Source organism: Hyperolius riggenbachi, chromosome 11 (assembly GCF_040937935.1).
Source record: "Hyperolius riggenbachi isolate aHypRig1 chromosome 11, aHypRig1.pri, whole genome shotgun sequence".
NCBI classification, from domain to species: domain Eukaryota; kingdom Metazoa; phylum Chordata; class Amphibia; order Anura; family Hyperoliidae; genus Hyperolius; species Hyperolius riggenbachi.
The window spans coordinates 93,221,685-93,227,684 of NC_090656.1; the positions used below are offsets into that span (position 1 = coordinate 93,221,685).

General features: G+C 45.0%; 1 protein-coding gene across 6 annotated transcripts in view; it reads left to right on the forward strand.

The window, feature by feature from the left end:
- The window catches only part of DCDC1 (doublecortin domain containing 1), a 751,262-nt gene that overhangs the window by 694,403 nt on the left and 50,859 nt on the right, over positions 1-6,000 (forward strand). The window lies entirely within an intron of this gene.

Sequence of the window (6,000 nt, forward strand, 5' to 3'; positions counted from 1 at the left end):
AGACCCGATGACGGGTCTGTCAGTTGCACATAGGGTTGCTTTGTCGCGTGCGCGCGTGCACAGACAGGACCTTTATGCGGGGAGGAGGCGCGTCAGCTGACCAGCCGGTCGGCTGACGTCAGAGGAGACGCTCGCCGCACCTCATTGGTTGATAGGAGGTGGGCACGCCTGAAGGGTCTCCTCTGCTTCAAAAGCCTAGCTGAATCACTCGCAACTTGTCTGCTGTTGTGAATACTCTGTGTTAGTGCTCAGACCATTAGATAGTTCCGGTGTGCTTTGATCCGGGAGGAAACCGGGGATTTCACACAAGATAGGAATTGTTTGATAGCCTTTAGGATTTACATTACTGTGTTATTATTTGTGCATGACTCTGGCTCGTTCTGACTACTCTTCTGCTCAGTGACTTTGTACCTCTGCTCATCTGATCTTGCTGCCGACTCTGCTTGCTTAAACCTTTCTGTCGCTGCCTCCTGATTTTGTACTGCCTCTGTCTGTCTGTTGCCGATCTGTCTGACCACTCTCTACTCTCACCAGAGGGCCCTTGACTCTGGTGAGGGGCACTGTACTATTAGTACCCACCAGCTCCTCTGGTGAGGTGTTGCCACAGCTATTAGTACTACTGTTGCCAAACCCGATCTGTCTGACCACTCTACTCTCACCAGAGGGCCCTTGACTCTGGTGAGGGACACTGTACTGTTAGTACCCACCAGCTCCTCTGGTGAGGTATTGCCAAAGCTATCAGTACTAATGTTGCACCAATTACTATTTGCTATTTGTTGTCACATCAGCTTTTTATATACCAGTATTATAGGTGATTCTGCAGATCACCATATAATCAGGTATATATCTGCATTATAGGTGATACTGCAGATCACCTAATAATCAGAATTCTGTTCTTTGCTGACACAAATCGTTACAGAACAGCAGACCAAAATGTCTATGGACGCACTGTGTAACCAGGTTGGGGCCTTGACCACAGCGGTGGATAATTTAACCGTATTGGTCAATACCCAACAGACTCAGATCACCCAGCTGTCTGGGGTGGTCCGCACCCTCCAGACTGCAACTGGACCAGTGCAGTCCCCTCCAGTTATTGAGCCTAGAATGCCTATGCCAGGAAAATTTTCAGGGCACACATCTGATTTTCAGAATTTCAGGAACCGTTGCCTCTCCTACTTTGAGATGAGACTGTAACGAATGGGGAATTATTTCCGTGGTCAGCGCACAAGATGTGCGCTGACACTGCGGAAATCTTCCACAAGCGTTTAAAACAACAGAACCCAGCTTTGGTGCAATGCACCTGTAGAGAGAAATTCCCATCGGCAGATGGAGCTGTGGAGTGCAGAGGAACAACGCCACAGATGCCAGATGGGAATTGCATAGCCCTTAGAGAGAGAGTGAGCGCAGAGACAGAATGTATGTGTATCCACCAATCTAGTCACCACCCGGCGACGGTGAACACACAACAGCGAAGACCAAGTGGGAACGCAATCGCAAGAATGGCGATTGCTAATAGCGACACCAGACTGAGTAAGACAGAGCAAAGGAAGAATAAAGACAGAACTGATAACAACTGTAATCCAACACATAGGAGCAGACAGGACTAACTACACGCGGTTACCACACGTTAAGCGCAATAGCGACAAAGCGCGTGCACGGCACGGTCGCCACACGATAAGCGCAATAGCGACAAAGCGTACCAACCCTGACTAACCAAAGAAACACGAAAACAAAAGAGAACGCGAACGCTTGCTAAACGGTTACCTCACCGAGACGACAGCAAGCGTTCGTTCCAGACAAAACAGACAGAAGGAGTAACCAGTAGCAACTGCTGCTCTGGCTACACTCCTAAGGCAGAATACAGAAGGAACCACCACCTCTACCGCTAGGGCGAATGCGATCCAAACAGACAGAGCGATTTTCTGTCGGCCGCCGCTGGCGACAGAACAATCGCAACAGATAGACAGAACTAGGCAATACAGATAATATTAGCAAACAATTTGCAAAGGGCTGAGACTCAAGGTAAGTCTAGCAGGATCAAACCTTTATGAACAGCAGGGAATTCTGGGAGGAAATGGTATTTATACTGCAAGCCATCAAAGGAAGCAGCTAAGCAATTTGCATGACAAGTGGATGCAAATTCCTCACCAGAACAGCAACTCTACAACTTGCAGAGTGAAGATAGGTCTCTTTTCCAGGGACCTGCAGCACTCAGACCTAAAAAATGGTCAAAAAGCTGTCTGCCTGTGCAGACAGCAGAGCAGATCATTACAGAGATCTGTTTCATCAGGGACTGAGAGTCAGAGGGTAACATTCATTAAAACACTTCTATCAGGGGATTCACAGACGTGGGCCTACAGTCTTCCTACTGGTCATGAGGCATTATCTTCAGTGCAGAATTTTTTCAAATCAATGGCTATCATATACGACGATCCAGATATCGCAGTCACTGCTGAGAGGAAACTTAAAAATCTCAGGCAGGAACATAACACCGCAGAGACCTATGCTGCAGATTTTAGGCGGTGGGCAGTATCGGCTAGGTGGGGACAGTTTACCTTATTAGACTGTTTTTTATCTGGGTTATCCGACCCCATTGTGGATGTAATGCTAAGTCATCCTGAACCCAAGACTGTTGATGATGCGATCTCACTTGCAGTAAGAATAGATCGCCGTATTCGTTATCAGAGGCAAGCTCATGGTAGACACCCTGTGAGGTCTGTTCCCATCACCTCTCCTACCCCTTCCCTTCCTCAGGATGAATCGATGCAGATCGGACATTCTAAATTGTCAGAGGTCGAGAAAAATCGGAGACGGTCGGAAGGGCTCTGTCTATATTGCGCAGAGAAAGGCCATATAGTACAGAAATGTCCTAAAAAGGCGGAAAACTCTGCCGCCTAGGAGTAGCCAGAGGTACTATCCTAGGCGAGCCAGTGTTACCTCTACTTGATAATCGCTTACTACTCCCTTGTTCAATTTCCTGGGAAGATCAAGTCCGGTCTACCCAGGCATTTATAGACTCGGGTTCTGCCGCCAATTTTATAGATTATGATTTTGTTAAGAAATTGGGGATTCCCCTGCTTCCCTTAGACAGACAGATTGTTCTGACTGCAGTTGGGTGACTCTCCACTTCAAGGGAACCATCCCCTGTCTCAGACTCCGAGTTTGTTATGTCATGTGGGGGTATTGCATAGAGAACAAATACAATTTTTTGTACTTAAAATGGCCACTTCTACTGTAATCCTTGGGATGCCGTGGTTGCAAAAGCATTCTCCTCAGATAGATTGGAGCTCCGGCCAGTTGCTTAGCTGGTCCTCCTTTTGCCATCATCATTGTATGGAGAAAGTTGCTATTTGCACCACCAGGATTCAGATAGAAGGGTTACCTGCACAATATGCTGAATTCGCTGATGTTTTTTGTCCTAAGTCGGCAGACAAACTTCCTCCACACAGAAGTTTTGACTGCCCCATTGAGTTAAGGCCTGGTTGCATGCCCCCTAGAGGTAATTTGTATAACCTGTCCGCTCCTGAAAAACTCGCTATGCAAGACTACATTAAAGAAAACCTTGCCAAGGGTTTTATCCGTCCTTCTAAGTCTCCGGTCGGAGCAGCGTTCTTTTTTGTTAAAAAGAAAGACGGTGGGCTTCGCCCCTGCATAGATTATCAAGAACTGAATAGAATTACCATAAAGAATCGTTACCCACTCCCATTAATTGACGACCTGTTCTCCCAGGTTACTGATGCATGTGTCTTTTCTAAACTCAATCTAAGAGGGGCATACAACCTGGTACGCATAAGGGAGGGTGACGAATGGAAGACAGCATTTAACACACCTGACGGGCACTACGAGTACCTTGTTATGCCCTTCGGGTTGTGTAACGCTCCTGCTGTCTTCCAGGAGCTGGTCAATGAGATTTTCCGTGAGGTCCTAGGACGATTCGTCTTGGTATATCTGGACGACATACTGATTTTCTCACCCAGTCTAGCTAAACACAGGGAGCATGTGAAGTTTGTCCTGAAAAAACTGAGACAGAATTCTTTATATGCAAAAATTGAGAAATGTCTTTTTGAGGTGTCGGAGGTGCCTTTTTTGGGGTATATCATTTCAACCTCGGGACTCTCCATGGACCCCAAAAAAAGTATCTGCCATTTTGGAGTGGCCATAGCCCATGGGGCTGAAGGCACGCCAAAGATTTCTAGGCTTTGCCAATTATTACAGAAAATTTATAAAGGGATTTTCTTCTGTAGTGTTACCTCTCACTAACCTCACTAAAAAAGGAGCTGACACTTATAATTGGTCACCCGAAGCACATTCTGCTTTCTCGTCTCTGAAGAACTTGTTTTGCTCCGCCCCTATTTTGCGACATGTCGATGTCACTTGTCCCTTTATAGTTGAGGTAGACGCATCAGAGATTGGGGTCGGGGCTGTGCTGTCTCAACACTCGGGTTTCCAGGGCAGATTGCAACCATGTGCTTTCTTCTCACGTAAATTCTCTCCCGATGAGAGAAATTACGATATCGGTAACCGAGAGCTGTTAGCCATTAAACTCGCATTTGAGGAATGGCGTCATTGGCTCGAAGGGGCAGAACATATGATTACAGTCTATACTGACCACAAAAACTTGGAATATATTGAAGGGGCCAAGAGGCTTAGTCCTCGACAGGTCTTAAGGGGGCTTAAGGAAGCCCCAGGTAAGTATGGAACCTGAGATGCTTCTTATAGGTTCTATTTAATAGCTTGAGTAAAGCATGCCATGAAAATCCATCAACAAGGCTTGTCAATGGTGCGCGCAGGTGCCGTAGCAGCTTTCCCATAGGCTGCAGCAAAAATAGCTGAGCCTGATCAGGACCACTCAATTGTGCAGGTGCAGACAGCTCATGCATAGGCAGTAGAGCAGATCCAATCGGGCTTGGCTATTTCCCCCAGGCAGTGATGATCGTAATCAGCAAAATTACGATTTAGCAAAATTTCACGTACATTTTCACAATTATTCCTATACGTAATTACAATTTGCAAACTAAATTGATTTCATAGTCATTCTTGCATAAAATTTATAGTAACATCATAGTAATTTTGCATAAAATTTTCCGTAAACGTTTGGTAAATTTTGCGTAATTTTGTGCCGACTTTGAAGGTTAATAGCAAAGCCCCCATACATGTCATTGACACCAAAATTTCTCCAAAAAGACCATATAGTTTTTGAGAAAATCAATTTTAAAAATGCAAGAAAAAAACTTTTTTCTTTGCATTTTTAAAATCAATTTTCTCAAAAACTACAATGTCGTTTTCAAAAAGTATTTTTCTGCCGTGTACCTAATATTCTCCTTAACATATGTACCAATTTTGGTAGCAATAGCATGTATGGGGGCTTTGCTATTAACCGCTAAAGTCAGCACAAAAATTAGCGAAATTGCCAGAAAATTACATAAAATTATGAAATACTACTATTACATACGAAATCAATTACAATTTTCTCTGAAAGTTTGCATTATGATTACGATGCCAAATTTCTTCCCAACACTGCCCCAGGTCAGAAAGCCGCTACTGTGCCTGCGCATAGCAGCGTTTGCTGTTGTTTTTGTTTTGATCTAAACGTGTGTCCCAGCGCAAGATTGGGAAGGCCGTGGAGGATGAGGGAAGTCTCATTAGGATCTAGCGGCTTCCCCCTCCCAAGGTAAGTATCCCCCAGGAGCACTTGTATCGGGCAATATTATCTACTCCTATTCAGCCAGATGCTTCAAAACTCATTGGAAGGTGCTTCACAGTGCAGATGGACAATGACCCAAAGCATACTGCAAAAGCAACCAAAGAGTTTTTAAAGGGAAAGAAGTTGAATCTTATGCAATGGCCAAGTCAATCACCAGACCATTCAGGCTGTAATTGATTGCAAAGGATTTGCAACCAAGCAACAAAACAAAAAGTGAAAGTTTGATTTATGATTATTATTCTGTCCCGTTACTTTTGGTCCCTTAACAAGTGGGAGGCACATATGCAAACTGTTGT